Source organism: Dromiciops gliroides, chromosome 2 (genome assembly GCF_019393635.1).
Source record: "Dromiciops gliroides isolate mDroGli1 chromosome 2, mDroGli1.pri, whole genome shotgun sequence".
NCBI classification, from domain to species: Eukaryota; Metazoa; Chordata; class Mammalia; order Microbiotheria; family Microbiotheriidae; genus Dromiciops; species Dromiciops gliroides.
The window spans coordinates 232,908,518-232,930,290 of NC_057862.1; the positions used below are offsets into that span (position 1 = coordinate 232,908,518).

Sequence of the window (21,773 nt, forward strand, 5' to 3'; positions counted from 1 at the left end):
GAGGGTTTGTATGCTTAGGTTGGCTTACTTCTATCTGGGGCAAACCTGGAAGTTTCTGTTTTTTGATGGACTTTGGATTTTGGTTCCTATAAGAGTGTATATAAGCCTGAGAGGATCCATGCAGGAATTCAAAGGTTATTTTTATTTGCTTCCTTGATTGACTGGAACCCAATTAAGCTTTCCTTTGCCAAGGAGAGAGGTAGAGTATAAAGTGATTGGTGCCTTTTGGTGGGGCAGTGAGGGGTAAGTGAATTGACCAGGGTCACATAGCTAGTAAGTGTCAAGTGTCTGAGGTCGGATTTGAACTCAGGTCCTCCTGAATCCAGGGCTGGTGCTTTATCCATGGCACCACTTAGCTGCCCTTTAACATTCAATTTTATAAGATTTTGAGTTCCACGGGGCAGCTAGATGGAACAGTGGATAGAGCACCAGCCCTGGATTCAGGAGGACCTGAGTTCAAATCCGGCCTCAGACACTTAACACTTAATGGCTGTGTGACCCTGGGCAAGTCACTTATCCTCAATTGCCTCACTTTAAAAAAAAAAAAAGATTTTGAGTTCCAAATGATTTTCCCTCCCATCCTTCCCTCCACTCTCCCCAAGACAGTAAGCAATCTGATCTAGGTTATACATGTACAATCACATTAAACATTTTTTTTTTGTACTTTTTTTTTTTTGGTGAGGCAATTGGGGTTGTGACTTGCCCAGAGTCACACAGCTAGTAAGTAAGTGTTAAGTGTCTGAGGTCAGATTTGAACTCAGGTCCTTCTGAATCTAGGGCTGGTGCTCTATCCACTGTGCCACCTAGCTGCCCCACATTAAACATATTTCCACATTAGTCATGTTATGAAAGAAGAATCAGAAGAAAAGGGAAAAACCGCAAAAAAAATAACAAGTAAAAACAGTATGGTTCAATCTGCATTCAGATCCCACAGTTCTTTTTCTGGATGTGGCGAATATTTTCCAACATGAGTCCTCTGTAATTGTCTTGGATCATTGTGTTGCTGAGAAGAGCTAAGTCTGTCACAGCTGATCATCATACAATGTTGATGTTACTGTGAATATTCTGGTTCTACATACTTCGCTTACCATCAGTCCACTTAGGTCTTTCTAGGTTTTTCTGAAATCTGCCTGCTCATCATTTTTTTATAGTACAATAATATTACATTACATTCATATACCACAACTTGTTCAGCCATTCCCCAGTTCATGGGTATCCCCTCAGTTTCCAATTCTTTGCCACTACAAGGAGAACTGCTAGAAATATTTTTGTATGTGTGGGTCCTTTTTTTTTTTTTTTTTTGGTGAGGCAATTGGGGTTAAGTGATTTGCCCAGGGTCACACAGCTAGTAAGGGTCAAGTGTCTGAGGCTGGATTTGAACTCAGGTCCTCCTGAATCCAAGCCTTGTGCTCTATCCACTGTGCCACCTAGCTGTCCCCATTTCCCCTTTTTAGTGATCTCTTTGGGATACAGACCTAGCTAGCAGTGGTTTTGCTGGGTCAAAAGGTATGCACAGCCCCAGAGCATGACGCCATTCATGCCCAGTGAGATTTACGACATAAGATCTGGTGATCACCATACTTTATTAAAGATAATTGAGAATGGGTGAACTACAGCAGATGGTTTCAGCCTATGCCTTTGTTATCTATTGGTTTATCCCATCTCCATAGAGATTTTAATTGGTTTGTACATTTTGTCATGTGCAATTAGTTATTTTATACACGAGTGTGGATAGATCTTCTGAAGACTTCTTTAAAGTGACAAAAAGTACTGCATGTGGTTTTTTTCCCCTTTAAGACCCTGCTTGAGAAATTCCAATTGTGTCCTTTGATCAATTTTCAGCTTGGGCAATTTCCTAGGAAAAAATAGCAATATGGATAGGGGAGGAAAGCTTCTATTCAACCAGTATCACCCAATGGGATTTGATGTTCTTACTGATAAGATTCTGTGATTATCTGTGATATAACTTGTTTGAAAAAACTAGTTCCCTACTTGTCTGTGTAGTGTGGTATTAAATCATTGCTACTTTGAATATACAAGCATTTCTGATTATTTTCCTTGAAGCAATTTTGTTAATTTATATGCTGTGTGATTGGGAAAACAGTAGAATTTAGTAGTGTGAATACTTATGGGAAGGATACTGTTAATTAATTAACAGTTATAAGTTTGTTGGAAATAGGTAGATGAACAAAAAGTTAAATTGTGGACTAAAACTGTACACTTCTGATACATAGAATTCTTGTATTCATTGTTCTTCCTGGATAAGACCTTGTTCTATTTAAAACCTAATGTTAAGTTTAAAAAAAGTATTAATATACTTTTTATCACTCTTAATTTTCCAATATGTCAATCATCTCTCATTCCCTTCCCTACCAGAGAGCCATTCCTTGAAATGAATAATAAATTCAAAAGAGGAGGTAGGAGAAGCTATTAAGAAAATAACCAAATCTGACTATAAAAGAAAGGATAATTAAGAATCGTATTAATTTAAGTTACTGAGAACCTTGGAATTTAGATTATTGGTGATCAAATTTCTCTTTTATTATCTATCAAAAAAGGTACCCCTTTTCTCTATTCATCTCTTAAAATGACGTTGGGATATTATTTAAATTCATTCACAACCCATTCGTAGGATTATAAATTTTTTTTTTTTTGCGGGGCAGTGGGGGTTAAGTGACTTGCCCACCCAGGGTCATACAGCTAGTCAAGTGTCTGAGGCCGGATTTGAACTCAGGTACTCCTGAATCCAGGGCTGGTGCTTTACCCACTGTGCCACCTAGCTGCCTCTAGAATTATAAATTTAAATATGGAAATTCAGTTGTGGTTACTTTTAGTAAGACTAAAGATTTTATTGGATCAGGTTTGATAATAACTGACTTTGTTAGTGCAGATTGCTTCACATAAATCATCTGATTTGAACCTCACAAGATCCCTGTGAAGCAGACATGTTCTTTTTTTACAGATGAGGTAACTGAACCTTAGGGAAGGTGTGATTTGCTCAGTCACACAGCTAATGTATCAAAAGTGGAATTCAAACTCAGGTTTTCCTGATGACAAGTCCAGCACAATATACAAGGCTGTTTCTGTGACAGGTGTCCAGTTGATTTAAATATATAAATATATATCTCTCAAAGCTGAATAACTTAAATTATTAAAAATCAGAGGTGAATTGAAACGAGAAGCTAAAACTTGTCTTTATTTTTCACCAATATCTGTCTTTTGAAACATTTTCATTGATGGCTTAAACTATTGATGGCCTGGTGGAAGTTGGTTAGTTTGTACCTTGATTTACCAGTCTTTAAACAAAGGTAACTTGAACTCTCTTTTCTTCATCTCCCCCCATCCCCACCTCCAGCCCTTTTTTGTACTTCCCTGGTGGTTGGCAGCAGCAGCAAATTAGCTGAAAAGGAGGAATTGGGGGTGGGGGAAAAGGATGTGCTAAGACAGTGATGGTGCTGGTGGTGTATCTGGGAGCTGTCCCATGGGAAGTGCTGTATTTTATCCTGAACTCCAAAACAAAGTAACTAAAATGTAGCATATTTTAACAACCCCCTCGGAATCTTTATGTATAGAAATGTTCCTTAATGATTCAGTTTCTTTTCAAATAACTACTTTGTATTTTAATGTTTACATTAAAATTTTTAATATAGTAGCTCAAATGAAATTATAAAATTAATAACTGAGAAGCTAATGTTCTGAGCTTAATAATATAACTGATTATTATTTGGCTTTGGATTGTGCAAATAGCCAAACCTCTCAGCAGTGATTGTCATCCTACCCTGGAGAGTCTCCTGTGACTTAGCTTGACACTTTGGTTTTGGAATTAGCTCTGAAAAAAATGAGTTGATTTTCAGCTGTTAAAAAAAGAAAAAGCAAGGAATACTTACATAGCCTTTTACTTTAAGATCCCAAGCCTCAATATAGTATTTAGATTTGGGTAACTGAAGATGAGAATGGATCTTGAGGGAAAGTTTGCAGGGCATGCTGAATGCATTTGTCAAAAGGCCCTTCACTACACTGTATAGGAGGTGAGCAAAATCAGTGGAGGCTGGTTGTACCTCCCTTGTTCTATTCAACAATGGGTCAATGCTAAGCTGGAACAAGTTTGAAGGAAGCCTAGAAGTTTGAACACTGTTCAGATAGATCTGCACTATTGGTTGTAATGCATCTGTTCCTTTGAGTTATGTTGGTAAAAGGAAAACATGCATGAGCATGAAGAATTAGGTGTACTTCTCTATAGAGCCCTGAAAGTACTACATAAGATTTCTTAAGCCTTGTACCAGTGACTTTTAATATATCAGTTCTAGGATTGGGACTTGCCTTTTGGAAACATCATTAAAACTTTGGGGAATACTTAGTATATAAATTGCTTAGTAAAGCCTTTAAGCACAAGGTCATAAACATATTCATTGAATGGATATGGTATATGTTCTATGAAAAAGCCTTTTGTTTCAGACATTATTGACTTATTTGGTACTGCTAAGCATTTTCTTTAGTCAAAGCAGCAAAAAGGACTTGAAAGTGTTCAATACAAAGACCTATGGAATGGCTTCATCCTAATACCTGTGAGTTGATCTTAAGAACTGAAAGGCATGGAGGCAGCTAGGTGGCGCAGCGGATAAAGCACTGGCTCTGGATTCAGGAGGGCCTGAATTCAAATCCAGCCTCAGACACTTGACAGTTACTTACTGGGTGACCCTGGGCAAGTCACTTAACCCTCATTGCAAAAAAAAAAAAAGAATCGAAAGGTATCACAGAAACCATTTAGTTCAACCTGCACCTGGACAGAACTCATTTCTGCAATATGCCCAAAGAATGGTCAGCCAATCTTTAAATGAAGGTCTCTAGTGAAGAACATATTAACTCTCAAGGCAGCCCGTTCCAATTTTGGAAAGCATTAATTATTTGGAAGTTTTCCTCACATCAAGGCTACATCACCTACTACTCCTGACCTCTGGGAACACTCAAAACACATCTAGTATTTCTGCCACATGACAGCTTTTTAAATACTAGAAGTTAGCTATCATGTTTTCTGCCCCATCCCTCCCAGTCTTTGCTTAAAAGTTGACCCTAATACAAGTTGTTGACTAGAACTAAATACAATTTAGATGTTTCTGACTAAGCCAGAAGGCAGCAGCAATGTTATCTTTTTTTTTTTTTTAAGTGAGGCAATTGGGGTTAAGTGACTTGCCCAGGGTCACACAGCTAGTAAGTGTTAAGTGTCTGAGGCTGGATTTGAACTCAGGTCCTCCTGACTCCAGGGCCAATGCTCTATCCACTGCGCCACCTAGCTGCCCCAGCAATGTTATCTTGACGCTTCTATTAATTCACACTTAGAATTAGCTCTTTTGGCAATCATTTCACACTGGTTTATTGAGCGTGAAGTCAAAGCCCTGAGTCTTTTCCCAAATGAACTGCCTATTCTGTACTTGGCCAATTGATTTTTTTTAACCAAAGGGTTAGATTGTACAATTATTCTTATTGAAGTCCATAATATTAAGAGTCCATTCTCTTAAAATGCTAAGACCTTTTTGGATTCTGCTTATTATATGCCATATTAGTTAACCCTTTCAACTTGATATCTTTGGAACTTTTGATAGACATGCTTTGTATATTTTCACTGTCATTGATTAAAATGTACAGAAAAAAAGGACATTGGAGTACAAGTGTTATATCAGTAGATATATTCCTTCATTTTTGTAACAATCATTTAACGTTATAAATCTATTTACTGTTCTTCAGTCTATATTTTTTCCATCTAGTCCAAAATGTCCCATGAAATAGTCAGATACCTTATTAAAATACACTAACAAACCCATATTATTTACCTGACTGCAAGTCTAGTAACTATCAGAAAAAATGAAATAAGGTGACTCTAGCATGATTTTTTAGTCTTTCAAGGCTAAAATTCTAGCTAGTCTGTCTAAAATATCTAATGAGTGGTCGCCAATAAATTATAAGCTTTAGCAAGAGTTAGACTTTTAAGCATTTATTAAGGAGAATAAGAATTTGGTAAAGAGAAAAGAAAAGGCCTACATTCATCTATCTATTAAAAGGAGAGTGCATTTCTAGCTCCCTTCTTCGCTGGAGTCCTCGGGAAAGAGCAACAGAGCGCCAGGCTCCCCCTTCTTCCTCCCACCAGCAAACATCACTTCCAATCGTTACATATCTTAATTTTTAGTAATTACTGCTTCCTATTTTATTTAAATGTTTTATTGATGCTTTTTAACAAAAATTGCTGTTGTCCTAGTGACTCCTCCATGTATACCCACCAGTAGAGCTCTTCTTTGTAACAGAAGTACAACTAAGCAAAACAAATTAATCCATCCATGTTATCTGGTAACATGTGCATCATTCTTATAGTATAGTATCTTCTGAGAGGAAGAAGCAGACTTTACTGTCAGTCCTCTGAAGTCAAGATTGATTTAAAGGTCTTTTTATTGTTATTTTCCTTTATTATGATGATCATTGTGTAACTTGTTCTCTTTGCTCTGCTTGTGTTGCTCTATATCAGTTCATACAACATTGCCCAAGTTTCTCTGAATCTTTACTGCCATACATTTGATAACCATGACAAAATAAAAACTTATATGCTATGGAGAATTGCATTTCTTTTTTTTTTTAGTGAGGCAGTTGGGGTTAAGTGACTTGCCCAGAGACACACAGCTAGTAAGTGTTAAGTGTCTGAGGCCAGATTTGAACCCAGGTACTCCTGACTCCAGGGCCGGTGCTCTATCCATTGTGCCACCTAGCTGCCCCTGAATTGCATTTCTTGCATTAAAAATATGTGCATCTGTAAAAAGTAGTATTTAAAAGTATCCTTCATCTTGACCCACTTTGTGTTGTACCCTAGGTAGCATATCTTCCCAATCTCTAGGATACTTATATAAGAAATTAAATTATTTACATAGACAAGTGTGATTCTTGCACTCTTCAAAAAAAATATCCCTGCCTAATGGAAGAAATTTTTTAGAAGTAGATATTTGTGAGCTTAGCATGCTTTGTGTGTCTACTACAGAGGTATAAACTGTTCTCTGTACTCTGTGTGGTATGTTGTGGTGAGAGGCTGGATCATTTTAATAAGATTCCAGCAAAAGATTATTTCAGCAGAAATGATTTTGAAGGGGGCATTTCAATAGATTATGCCACTATGAAATAATTTTCATTCCTCTCAGTGCAAGGGCATGGAACCAGTCTCCATTTTGAATACCAAAGGGAGTTGGAAAATATAACACTGGAAAGTATTATATTTAAGGAGTTGTTTGTACCGCCACAGCCTCTTCTAACCCAGAACAGAGGAGAATGTTTGCTTAGTCTAAACCTGTAGGTAGGTGACTCCTGAGTACTCTGCATTTGTATAATTATTTTTTACATTTACTCTCTGTGCTAGAATGTCCTATATTGCAACTGGTTTTTTGTTTTGTTTTGTTTTTCCTAATACCCGGTAATTTAACTCATATCTCCCACCATTGGCATTGCTGCCACAGTTGACATTTTTTTGTTTGTTTGTTTTTGTGGGGCAATGGGGGTTAAGTGACTTGCCCAGGGTCATACAGCTAGTAAGTGTCAAGTGTCTGAGGCCAGATTTGAACTCAGGTACTCCTGAATCCAGGGCCGGCGCTTTATCCACTGCACCACCTAGCTGCCCCTCACACTTGACATTTTAGGGTACTGTGGTACTCTGGTTCTCTTGGTCTTTGTATAGACAGGCTTATTCTCCTAGACAAGGTTGCAATTTTTCATAATGAACTTTAGCTGATTAAGAGAAAAGTAAAATACAACTATAGAATTGACAAGTTTACAGAAAATGGGAAACTAATGCTAAAGTAACCACAGTCTCTATGTATTGCCTTTGCTGAGAAAACTTAGTTCTCTTATCTTTCCTTACTTCCCTTGTCTGGCTCTGGCCCCATTCCTTAATTATGGATATACCCTAAAGCTCCTTTTTCTCTTATCTCATCATTTCCCACATATTTAGTTATCTCTGTGCAGAAGACTCCCAGGTCTATCTCTCCAGCCCTACTGTCTTTCTTGAGCTACAGTCCTCCACAACCACCTGCCTCTTGAGTGTTTCCCACAACATGTCACATAGACATCTCAAAACTTGTATGTCCAAACTGAACTCTTTTCCTTTTCTCTCCCAAACCTACTTCTCTTTCTAACTTTCCTATTCCTATTGAGGGCACCATCATCCTTTTGTTCACCACTCAGGTTCTCAACCTTGGAGTCATCCTATATTTCTTGCTTTTCCTTTTCTCCACATCACCTTCCAATCATTTGCCAAACCTTGTTGATTTTATCTCCATACCATCTCTGTATCACCTCTCCACCCAAAAAACTTCTAATCTAGTTCAGGCCCTCATCATTTCAGTTGCCTACTAATTATCTCCATATCCAGTCCAATCTAATATTTACATGGCTGATATTCCTAAAGCATAGAACTTACCATGTTACTCCTCTGCTCAAAAAGCTTCAGTGGTTCCCTATTGCCTCTAAGATAAATTGCAAACTCCTTTCTTTGATAGTTAAAGCTCTTCACAGTCTGGCTCCAGACCACCTTTCTGCATTTATTATGCTTACTCCCCTTCACACACTCGATGGTTAGTCCAAACTGGTTTACTTATTGTTCTTTGTACACAATGTTCCATCTCCCTTTTCTGTCACTTCAAATGGCTTCCCTGTGCACAGAATGCTTTTCCTCATCCTCTGCCTCTTAGAATCTCTGGCTTGTTTCAAAGTTGAGCTCTACCACTATCTTCTACATGTGGCCTTTACTGATTCTCCCTTGCTACTAGTGCCTTCTCCTACTACCCAGAAATTACCGTGTATTTATATGGACTTAATGTATGTTGTTTTTTGTGAGAGAATATAAGCTCCTTAAGGACTGCAAGAGAATGTTTTATCTTTGAATCACTAATGCCTAATCAGTGCCATGTACCTCTTAGTTTCTTAATAAGTGCTTCTGGATAGACTGACTTAAGTATTCTGTCTCCCACTTCCAGGTGAAGGTAATCTCTCCTTCCTCAAATTTCTCTCAGAACTTTGCCTGCGTCTCTTTGCATTTCTCTCTGGTATCATATTTGTTTATCTACTTACCTTCTTCTCCCACCTCCCACTAGAACACAGGATTTTTTTTTTAATTATAAAAGTATTATTTTCCCGTTACACATATAGTTTTCAACATTTGTTTTTTGTAAGATTTTGAGTTCCACATTTTTCTCCCACCCTCCTCTGTCACCAAGACAGAAAGCAATCTGATATAGGTTATATATGTACAATCACATTAAACATATTTCTGCATTAGTCATGTTGTGAAGGAGGAATCAGAAAGGGAAAAACCTCAAAAACCAGTAGAAACAGTATGGTTCAATCTGCATTCAGATTCCACAGTTCTTTTTTCTGGATGTGGAGAGCATTTTCCATCATGAGTCCTTTGGAATTGTCTTGGATCATTGTACTGTTGAGAAGAGCTAATTCTATCGCAGTTGATCATCACACAATGTTGCCGTTACTGTAGAACATAGGATTTTTCTTTTCTTTTTCTTTTTTTTTTTTTTAGAACATAGGATTCTTTTTTCTTTTTTTTTTTTTTAAGTGACTTGCCCAGGGTCACACAGATAGTAAGTGTTAAGTGTCTGAGGCCGGATTTGAACTCAGGTACTCCTGACTCCAGGATCGGTGCTCTATCTACTGCGCCACCTAGCTGTCCCCAGAACATAGGATTCTTGATGGCTGGGTTTAATGTTCTCTTTATTTATAAATTCCCCAACACATAGCATAATGCTTTACACGTATTATTCTTTCTTGAATTGTTTTTCAGTTGTATCTGACTCTCATGACGCCATTTGAGATTTTCTTGGCACGAACACTGGAGTGGTTTGCCATTTCCTTCTCTAGCTCATTTTACAGATGAGGAAATTGAGGCAGACAAGGTTTAAGTGACTTGCGCAGGATCACACAGCTAGTAAGTGTCAAGCTGGATTAGAACTCAGGAAGAGGAGTCTACTTTGCCACTTAGCTGCACATAATAGGTACTTTATGTAAGTTTATACTTCCCATTTGGTTTCCCAATAATTGTAGAACTTAGATGATAGCTACACTTTCCCATTTCCACCTACTTCTCCAGATAAACTTTAATGATTTAATGCCCTCTTCCACAGGGGAATAACATTTCAGCATATTATCATTATGCTTTTACCATAAATATATATGGTTGTGGGTTGTGGGTGGGGGGGTTAGGTGGCATGAAGTATGTGTGGGTGTATTTATATACATGGACCTGTGATTTTTTTGGTATAGTTATCTGCTTATGAGGAAACTTCCTCTACCAATGCAGATTGGCAAATGCTCTGCAATTTTTGATCAGAGCTGCTGGAGGCTCTGAGAGGTCTAGTGACTTGCCCAAGGTCATACAGCTAGTTAATGTGTTAGGGGTGGGGGTCCAGTCTGCTCCTTCTCTCTCTGTCTCTTTCTCTCTTCTCCCCTTAATATTAAGAAAAAAAAAACTAGTGATAATATTTACCCACAGTAAAAGAAGTCTTTGCTTCCCACTCTGGTAATTTTCATCTTTATTTTATCTTTATTTCCCTTTGTATACCCACAAATGGGATTTTTAATACTGTTAAGTAAAGAACATTTCTTCATAAAGTTCATAAAGTAATTTTATATATTTATATATATGTGTGTGTGCATACACATATATGTATATATCTGAGAAAGGATTGCAGTACTCATCTGTACCTTCTTGGAATTTGTGAATAAATATCCTTTATGATTCCATTTCATTTTTTTCCTTTTACCAAATTGTCATTTCAAGGGTAAAATAAAATAATATATGTGTGAAAGTGCTTTGTAAGCTATAAAGGATCAAATAAATATCAAATGTTATTTTATCTTAATTTGTCTTGCTTAAATGAGAAAAATGTAATAAGTTCTCCAAACTATCTTTGCCCATTTTCCTTTTTGGAAGGAAACTACTTTTAGCTATTGTCTGTTTTATAGATGTGGCTTTTGACATGTTATGAAAATGATTACTTAATCACAGATCTTAGAGCATGTAACAATGTAATTCCTTACTGCAACTTTCAAGGTAAGCAGTTATATATATTATTGTCCTCAGTTCACAGATGAGGAAAACTGAGATATGGAGACTTTTAAGTGACTTGCCTAGGAGTTCCACTCCTAGAAATTAAACATAGGTGTCCTTTGTGATTTATTCTGCCCACTATGCTGACTCTGTACAAGCTTAGACCATTTGTAATTAAACATTTTTAAATAATGCTTTTTATATATTTTTTAAAAAATATTTTCTTGCTTTGATTTGATTTGCTGTTATTTGAAGTATTATAAACACACAAACTGAGTATGTCAAAGGAATTTACTTCAATCTTCAGGAATTCTGAAATCTTCAGTTCAACATTTTTAAAGAGCCTATTATATGTGCGGGGTGCTTTGCTAGGCAGAGTTACGAGGATAAAAAAGTCTTTGTAAAAAAGTCTGCTTTTAAAGAGTTTATATTCTTCTCTTATTCCTTAAGATATATCTCTTAAGATTCTCTAAGGGATTCTTCCCATAAATTATATTTCAGCAACAATCTAACATTCTCTTGTCACTGCCAAATGTTTACAAATATTAATATTGATCTTGTTTTTTCATTTGGAAAAATGTGATGCCAAGGTTGACTTTAGTCTGTTTTTCTTGATAATCTCAAGAAATTTGCCTAAACGATTAATGAAATCAGGCTTACTCAGAGATTTTTTCTTTTTGATATTGAGAAAAAGCATTTGAATAACTTTAATTCTCATAAATTCTTTTGATAATGAATATAATATGTGTGGTGTCCCTTTTCTGTATTTTGGTGATCATCCATTTGAAACTGAGTGGAGTGGCCTTGGGCAAGTCACTTAACATTTTGCAAATGTAATTTCCTTGTTTTTTTGGTTTTAAATAAATAATTAGTATTATTACTTGGACTACTGCTTATGGGAATTAAATAAGATACTGCATATGAAAGTGCTCTGTATGATGTAGGAGGCAAAAAACCTAAGACCCAAGCTCTAATTCAGATATGAGCTCCAAGAGGGATTCAGACCCCAGTTAATGGATACCTTACAAGTCAGGATGCTAAGTTCTCTTATCCGCATAAATCAGTACCCATAACGGGAACAGAGGGAGGCAGGCCATGTAGACCTTAGACTATAACAATGATACATTGACAGGCTATAGAAACTCAAACTAGGAATAAATGAAAAATGAAGATATTTTGAAACTAGCCATGGGAATCAGAAAGAGACGTGCGCAGAAAAGGCCAAATTTGTCCCCAAATTCACTTTATGCCATGTTAACTCCCAAAACACACTTCCACAGAAAAAGGTACCCGCTTTGGGAGTTGGCTTAGGACCCCAGGAACTCTAAATTAGGATAAGCCCTCCCCTGTAACTCCCTAAGGTGGAGATTATCATAATGAGACTGATAATCAATTTATTCATACAATAAATATAACTTTCTATCTTTCTTTATTTGAGAGATACCTTTCTATATTCCTTTTGGTTCTCTCCCTGTAGTCAACAGTCTTTTTTTTTTAGTATCAAAACCACCAAAATTGTATTTGTAACCTTTGAACTAGACATGACCTGAGCAAACATTTCAATTCTGTTTATCGAAATACTTCAGTTTTCCAGCTGGATCTGGAATTATTGTTTCACTACCAGGTTTCCAACCAGCAGGGCAGACTTGTCCGTGTTTGTCAGTATACTGGAAAGCTTGGACTAAACAGTGTTTCATCGACTGATGTGCCAACAGGAAGGTCATTCATTGTAATCTGTCCTAGGATTCCTTTGTCATCAATAATGAAAAGACCTCTAAGAGTATGACCAGAGTCCTCCAGATAAACTCCATAATCCTTAGAAATCTGGTGTTTCAAATCAGAAAGAAGTGGAATTTTCATTGGTCTGAGGCCTCCTTGTTTCAGAGGGGTATTAATCCATGCTAAATGGGTAAACTGTGAATCAACAGAGCATGCAATCACTTCAGTATTTATAGCTTTGAATTCTTCAATTCTGTCACCAAAAGCGACAATTTCAGTAGGACACACAAAAATGAAGTCAAGTGGATAGAAGCAAACCAAATATTTTCCTGGATAATCAGTTAATTTTAGTTCCTTAAATTCTCCATTTATCACAGCTGTTCCTTACTAATAAGGTGCTGACTTAGAAATCTTGGCCTTGCTGAGGTGCAGGGAATGGTCCAAGACCGGCACAAGGGCTGCCTCCTCCCGGGTACACTTGACCTCCAGTGTAGAAGTGGCACTTGCCGTTGGGGGCTGGGGCGATGGTGCCCTGCGGGCTCCTCAGCTGTCTTGACCTGCGCAGCACGGCTGTCCCCTTGGCTTTCCCCAACCCACAGCAGCACAGCCCGCGGAGCCTGCCCCAGTCCTCCATGGCCACGCAGGGGAAGTAGCTCTGCATGTTCGCAGTCAGTCTGCCCGCCGTTCAACAGTCTTTCAGTAAAACTTGGGAAACTGAGTCACTGAGTCTTTTAATTCTTTTGGGACAACTCACAATCAATTTGACCCTAATTCCATCCCACATCTTGTATACTGTAAAGTACTGTACAGTGTTAGGTATTTTGTTTTTTTTTTTATTTTATTATTATTTTTTTTTAGTGAGGCAATTGGGGTTAAGTGACTTGTCCAGGGTCACACAGCTAGTAAGTGTTAAGTGTCTGAGGCCGGATTTGAACTCAGGTCCTCCTGACTCCAGGGCCGGTGCTCTATCCACTGCCACCTAGCTGCCCCAGTGTTAGGTATTTTGGATAGTGGCAAGAGCACTTGAAGATTATTAAATTTTAAATAGCTTCAACTCCCATTAAGATTCATTTACTTATTTATTTATTTTTTTTTTTGCGGGGCAGTGAGGGTTAAGTGACTTGCCCAGGGTCACACAGCTAGCAAGTGTCAAGTGTCTGAGGCCAGACTTGAACTCAGGTCCTCCTGAATCCACGGCCAGTGCTCTATCCATCTGGCTGCCCCCTCCCATTAACATTCATTGGGCACTATAGGTCTGAAAAACTTGCTCATCCATGACTGGATTTTTGTGTCTATTTAAAAACACGATTTGCCATGCCTTTTGGCCAGAAACCCTCCTGATTTCATTTTTAACCACAAGTGGTTCTTCAAGGGGGTGAAAAGGCATTTGGTTTTCTGAATATTTTACTTTGTTTCTCTAAGCAAAGTCAACATGAAATAGTGGGAAGAACACTGAGTTTGGAGTCAGAGGATCTGGGTTCAGATTCCACTTTTGCTGTTTACTGTCCTTGTGACCTTGGTCAATTCTTTTTGGACCCAAGTTTTATCATCTGTAAAATGTGTTCTTTAGACTAGAGATTTTAAAATCTTTCCCAACTGTAAATCCTGTGACCCTAAGATCCTGATTGAGAGAGCTTCTTACTCAATTGAATTGTATGTACATATACTATCACTTTCACTTTTATTGAATGCTGATTTGGTTTAGGACTAGCTGATCCTTTGGGAGACTACTTCTTTTTTAAAGTTTCTTTTAAAAATTGCCTACTGCTATGAGAAATGACAGTAATGAAACTACTTAACCACACACTTGATTTCATTTCTTTTTATTCATATATATGTATCCTTAAATTACAGGAGGCTTGACCTGAGTCTCAAAATCTTTAAAACCAATTAATGGTTTCTTCCTTAATAGACCAACTGTATTAATTTAGTTGGTAGTGCTAGTTTGGGTGTGTCTCAAATCAGCATTGATATCTTGTAAAGAGTTCCACCCATAACATTCCTGAAACATAAATCTGCTACACTTCAGTTAACTAGAGATTGCTGGGCCTCTGCAAATTGCCTGGCTTGATACTGATATATTCAGTTGAGTGGGAGTAGTTTTAAAAGCAAAAGGAGGGGGCGACTAGGTGTCGCAATGGATAGAGCATTGGCCCTGGATTCAGGAGTACCTGAGTTCAAATCCGGCCTCAGACACTTACTAGCTGTGTGACCCTGGGCAAGTTACTTGACCCCCATTGCCCCGCCAAAAAAAAAAAAAAAAAAGGCAAAAGGAGCTTCAGGCCAGCATTAAACAGTCTGTTTAAGACAGTTGGTAAAACTTACTGAAAGTTTTTTTAATTAATTGAAATTTTTCTTTTCATTTACCTTGATATATGCACCTATTTGCATTTTCCAATTCTGTAACCATTTTTTATTTTTATTTTATTTTATTTTAATTTTTTTTTTTTAGTGAGGCAATTGGGGTTAAGTGACTTGCCCAGGGTCACACAGCTATTCCGTGTCAAGTATCTTGAGGCCGAATTTGAACTCAGGTACTCCTGACTCCAGGGCGGGTGCTCTATCCACTGCGCCACCTAGCTGCCCCCTGTAACCATCTTTTTAAAACACAATTTTCACTGCCTTATCAATGCATAGACCTTCAGATCTATTGGTTCTTTCCAGTTTATCCTGTTGGAAATCCTATGGAAGAACCTTATTTTCCCACTACCTGAAAATTATTGGGCTTTAGCTTTTCAGGAGAAATGGACTAGTTTTGCAAATAGGTTTCAAAAACAGTTACATCTATGAAATTCCTTTTTGGGCCAACAGATTTGAATTTGTTCAGTGTCGTCATCCCCAACTAGATTTCCCACTCCGTCTGTTTTTTTTTTTTCCTGGCCAAATATTTCTCCTTTCTGACAAAACTCTGCTTAATACTTACTATAGATAATTTTCTAGACCAGGGCTTCTTAAGCTTTTTCTACTCACGACCCCTTTTTGCCCAAGACATTTTTATTTGATCCTGGGTGTATAGGTATGTAAAATAGATATACATAGCCTTTTACTGTTGCCAAATTTTTCATAAGCCCCACAATCCAGTTACACAACCCTACGTGGGGTCATGACTCACAGTTTAAGAAGCTTTATTCTAGACAAATAACATTGTGGAATTTTTTTTTCCTCACAACCCCTTAATATTTGACTATATGCATCAGTAGAATTGTGTTTGGTTATATGTGTGTTCTTAGAGTGATGGTTTATGTGTATTTGGTTTTTTGTGGGTTTTTTTGGTGAGGCAATTGGAGTTAAGTGACTTGCCCGGGGTTACACAGCCAGTAAATGTTAAGTGTCTGAGGCCGGATTTGAACTCGGGTCCTCCTGAATCCAGGGCCGGTGCTCTCTGCACTGTGCCACCTAGGTGCCCCATGTGTCTTTTTTTGTTATTGGTGTTTGTCAAATCTCCAAAGATCAGGAAATCACATTTCTTTCACTGTCAGTAAATTTTTACAATATTTTCCTATTGCATAGCTAGAAATGTACAGTCACTATTTGATTGACTGACTGTCCTCTCACAATAAGCAATACCCCACAAATGTAAATTCTCTTTAAGCAAAAAGGGAGGGGGGTTCAGAGTGGCTAAGATACTAATTCAAAGGTATAGATTAATATTTAGCAATTAAAATTCCAAAAAAACTAACAAGGAGGTGTTCTTTTCCTTCCAAGATTAGGAACTGAATTTTATTTCAATACATAGAGACCCAATTCCAGTTGCTCACTACTGTCTTAGTTTTCTCTTTTTCTTCCATTGGGTTTCATTTCCTTTCATCTCTGCTTTTATACCAGAGTATTCCAGCATTGTATAAAAGTTATGCATCTGTGTATAATTCTGTGAATTATTATTATGTGAATTATCAGCAGAAACTTAATGAGAATCATATGATTGCATAGTTTGTACCTGCACAATTGTACCACAATAACATTAAAAAAATTATTTAACTGTAGATTTGAAATAATTTTATAAAATAATAAAATAAAAATAATGTTATTGTGACTACCTTTTCCTAAAATGCTTGATTTGCTATGCATTTATTAAACTTGCAAAGGAAATAATTCTTAAATGTTGTGTTTTTGCATTTTTTATGGTGTGGGATAGAAGATAATTGATAAAGATTTACTATGTGCCAACAACTGTGGTAAGCACTGGCAACACAATAGAAATTTGAGATCGCTTATGAAACCACCTATGACAGAACAAAGATATTAGCTCCACTTACTAACTTTTTTCCCCCTCCCTCTGGAACTGACTGGGAGTTTTCTTGTGATGCTTGTCTTCTTATATGGTAGAGGTACATGTAACTTATGTGTTCTTTCTTTTTTTCTTTTAACACTTTCTTTTTTCCTAATTACACGGAAAAACATTTTTTAACCTTCATTTTTTTTTTTTACAATTTTTGAGTTCCAATTTCTCTCCCACCCTTCCTCTTCTTCCTCCCCATTGAGAAGGCAAGCTATTGATAAAGGTTATTTATGTGCTCTTTCTATATGAAACAAGACTATGCTGATTAGATTTTTTTTTTAACGGATTAGATCTTAATGTTTTAATTGAATCATTTTCTCTTGCTCAGGCCTATGATTTCATTGGTTTTGGGAACTGTTGCTTATAAAATTCTCTACCATTGCAGTTATTCTGAAACAGACTTTGAGAGAGTTGCCTGGGGGCACTAAGAGGCTATGTATTGTACCCAGGATCACACAGCCACTCCGAGTCAGAGGCAGGACTGGAAGACAGGTCTTTCTGACTCCATGCTGTCTCTCTATCCCCTAGGTGATGCTGGCTCTTATGCTCAAATGGATCTGTGATCTCATCAATGTAGATGTTTCCTCTAGTGATTCAGATGTTCCAAATCAGGATGATAGTTTGGGGCCATTCAGGGAGCTTTGCATTTTCCTGAAGATTGTCCAGCACACTCGCTATCTCCTGTTTAAGTTGGAGCCCAACTTATTGTCTGTTTACAAGGTTTGTTCAAAACACACACACACACACACACACACACACACACACACACACACACACACACACACACTTTCTCTCTCTGATGGATAAGCTTTATATGTTGTCCATCCAAGTCCATGTTGTAATTTGGCCAATAAACCTTCATTTGATTTCTTGGTTTTTGTTGGATTTTTTTTAAAAAATCTGGTTACTATGAAATAAAATTACTATTTCTATATATACTAAAGAATAGAAGGAGAGCATTGTACATGAAACTGAAAATCTCTATGTAGAACTTTCTTTTCTTTAAGTATATAATAAATTCATGTAACTTTCAGAGTCATTTAGCTTGTTTATTATTCCTTCTGGTCTTCTATTCTCATCTCATTTTGGAATGGGAACCCTATACTTAACCCCACTCTCTCTCCCACCAATCCCTAATGTGAAAGAAAAACAAAAAACCTTGTAACAAGTTTGCACAGTCAACCTAAACATGTCTCCACATTGGCCTTATATAAAAATACTATGTTTCATTTTGCATCTTGGACTTATAACCCTTTCTCAAGAGGTAGGCAGCATGCTTCATCATTATTACTCAGGAACTGAGGTTAGTTATTGTTATTTTTGATCATATCATTATATAATGTATTATTATTGATTATTGATCAGAGTTCTGAAGTCTTTTAAGGATGTTTTTCTTTACATTGTTGTTATTGTATAAATTGTTCTCCTGGTTCTGCTTATTTCACTCTGTATCAATTCATGCAAGTTTTCCCAGGGTTCTCTGAAATCTTCCCTTTCATTATTTCTTATGACTCAATACTACATTCATATGCCATAATTTATTCAGTTCCCCAGTTGATAGCTACTCCCTAGTTTCTAGCTCTTTGGTACTACAAAAAGAGTTGCTATGAATCTTTTTGTACATATGGTTCCTTTTCTTCTTTCTTTGATCTCTCTGAGATACAAGTCTAATAGTATTGTGGCACAGTTTGTTTACTTTCAGAGCATTGTTCCAGATTGCTTTTCTGAAAATGTCGATACCAATTCATCATTCATCTGTATTAATCTGCCTGTATCAACAAATTTTTCATCTACTTGGTTTTTCTTATGTAGATAGTTAGGCCAAACTCTTTCGAGTGTTTTTGAATCTCATCCAAGAGACTCTTCAGTGTAAGCTTTCCTTGTTATCATTTGTAATTATAGTGTCATTGTACAAGGTTGTCTCTGTTGTGTTTTTCAAGGAATCATTAATAATTTTTATGCATGAAGGGGAGATGCTTTTTTGGAGGAAAGCCTCTAATGAAACATTTTTGCTCTATGAAATCAAATGCTTTTTAAATTATCAATAAATAATAGGTACAGTGGGACCTTGCATTCTTTCTGTCTCTCAATCATTCAGGTGATAGTGGTCTACTGTATAATATTTCTTGTCTGTTTCCTCCGAAGACTCTAATTAAAGATGCTCTTTATGTAGATTATTCTTTAGAAAATTTCATAGATAGGAAAAGTAAATCTATAGGATGTTTTGTTTGTTTGTTTTGTTTTGGTTTTTTGGAGCAATGAGGGTTAAGTGACTTGCCCAGGGTCACACAGCTAGTAAGTGTCAAGTGTCTGAGGCTAGATTTGAACTCAGGTACTCCTGAATCCAGGGACAGTGCTTTATCTTAGTCACCGTTTTTGTTAGTTTTAATTGGGCCTGAAATTTTTTTCCCATCCTTTTAGTATTTTCCCCTTCTTTAGCTATCTTATGATCCAGTCCCTCAATGCTTTTAAAATTGTTTCCTCCAGCAGTGATCTTTTGGGGATACATTTACTTTTCTCATTTTATTCTCTTTAGTGTCATTTCTTTCTCCTTTATAGTCACCTCCATGATTGTGGTATTATCATCTAAGTGTGGTGGCTCCACTTTCCTTAATGGTGAGGTTTATTACAAAAATATTTTTATAGCTTTACTGTTTTTTCTTTTCTTTGTTGTCCTCTTTCCATTTTCATGCTCAAATGCCCTCAAGATGACTTTGCTCAGTTGGGTTTCTTGTTAAGCTTTTTAAAACTAGTTTTTGGCTTTACTGCTTCTCTGTTTTAAAAGGTGATCATAACCTTTTCATGATCTTTCAGTTTATTTCTCTGTGAGGTTTTACTGATGAGTTTATATTTTAACACAATGTTACCCATGACTGCCATCCATCACAAGTCATTTCTTGTCTGTTAAAATAAAGTCTTTTGTTTTTATGATTTTATTAGATGCATACCATGTCTAATGTGTTTTTTCTTGAATAAAACATTTATATTATATAAACATAAATCATCTGTGTAATCTATATGATTTTGAAGTCTCTCATTCTTTATACCTGATACATATTTTCAAATACTTCTCATTATCATCACCTATTCCCATCTTTTCACTGATGTCATTAAGTATTAGAGCATATATTGATAGAATTTGGAGGCTTTTTTTGAGGTCTGTAATGGATTTTGGTGCATGTGCTGGAATTTTTATGGTTATTATTATTATTTTTTGCATTTGTCATGAGCACTGCCATTATAGGATGACTTAGGATGTATGGTACAACCAATTCTGCTACCTTCTGTCTATCTTTCCTAGGAGAATCTTTTACCCATCCTATTTTGCTACAACTTTTTCTGTGTTAAAGCTTGTATATATTGAGAATGTAAAAATTAATGGAATTTTGGTCTTCTAGTAACATATTCATTTGTTGCTCATTGGACAAGGATATCATATTTAGACTATCAACAACCGAACCAAATGTATAGCTACACTTAAAAACTAGGCAATTCTTGGTACTCTCTGCTCTGTTTTCTAGCATTCTTCTGCATTGTAGAAACAGGAGGACTGAGAGCTGTTTCATATTTTTTTCTTTGTTTCATGGATTGCCATAGTCATCACTAAGGCTATTGGTGATGATTTTCTTTCATGACTCACAGAAGACAGACCCACAGATGGCAAACTCAGTGTGATTCAATAACATGCACAAACTTTTCATCCTGGTAGAAAATACAAGATCTTATATTCTGTAAACATGGTCTTCAAGAGAATGTAGATTACTTCTAAGCAACAGTGAGGTATCAGATTAGGACCTACTCACTAAAACTTTCATGTGAAATTGGCTTCTTAATTATGTAAATTTATTTGCTTATTATCTTCTGAATAAACAAATAATAAAATTTTTACACAAAACTGAACACTGAGAGCTTAACAAAATAGGATCAAATGAATGAATAGACAACAATTTTTTTAAATGTTGGAGTCCAGCATTTTAAAAACTATCCACTGATAAAGCACCAGCCTTGGATTCAGGAGGACCTGAGTTCAAATTTGACCTCAGGCACTTGACACTTACTAGCTGTGTGACCCTGAGCAAGTCACTTAACCCTCATTGCCCCACAATAATTTTTTTTTTTTAATGCTGGGGCAGCTAGGTGGAGCAGTGGATAAAGCACTAGTCCTGGATTCAGGAGGATCTGAGTTCAAATTAAGCCTCAGATACTTGACACTTACTAGCTGTGTGACCCTGGGCAAGTTACTTATCCCTCGTTTCCCCACAAAACAAAACAAAATGCTGCTTCCCTTTTCTTCAAGTCCATCTGAAATCCTGCAACATTTGTTTTTGTTTGTATGTATGTATGTGCTATCAAGGTACATACATTCTAATGGAGAGGGAGGGATATATGAATATCTAGTTATATATAAGATATATCTAGAGTATCTGAAGGTAATCTGAAAGGAGAAGGAATTAGCACGGGGGGGGGGGGGGTACAGGAGAGCAACCAGGAAAGGCCTCATGTAGAAGGTGGTAGGAAAGCCAGGGAAACAGGAGATAGGGTATGGGGAATAACATTTTTCAGACATGGAGATAGCCATTACCAAGGCACTGAGATGGAAAAGGGACAATTATGTTCAAGGAACTGCCAAGTAGCGTGTGTGAAGGGGAGTAATCTTTATGAAAGCTGGAAAGGTAGCAAGGGACCAGG

The 21,773-nt window shown here is 36.9% G+C and overlaps 1 protein-coding gene and 1 pseudogene across 1 annotated transcript in view; one reads left to right on the forward strand and one right to left on the reverse strand.

Moving 5' to 3' along the window:
- Positions 1-21,773, forward strand: part of SPTLC2 (serine palmitoyltransferase long chain base subunit 2) — a 152,040-nt gene that overhangs the window by 16,308 nt on the left and 113,959 nt on the right. The gene's annotated exons all lie outside the window — the stretch shown is intronic.
- Positions 12,616-20,785, reverse strand: LOC122741759 (annotated as a pseudogene).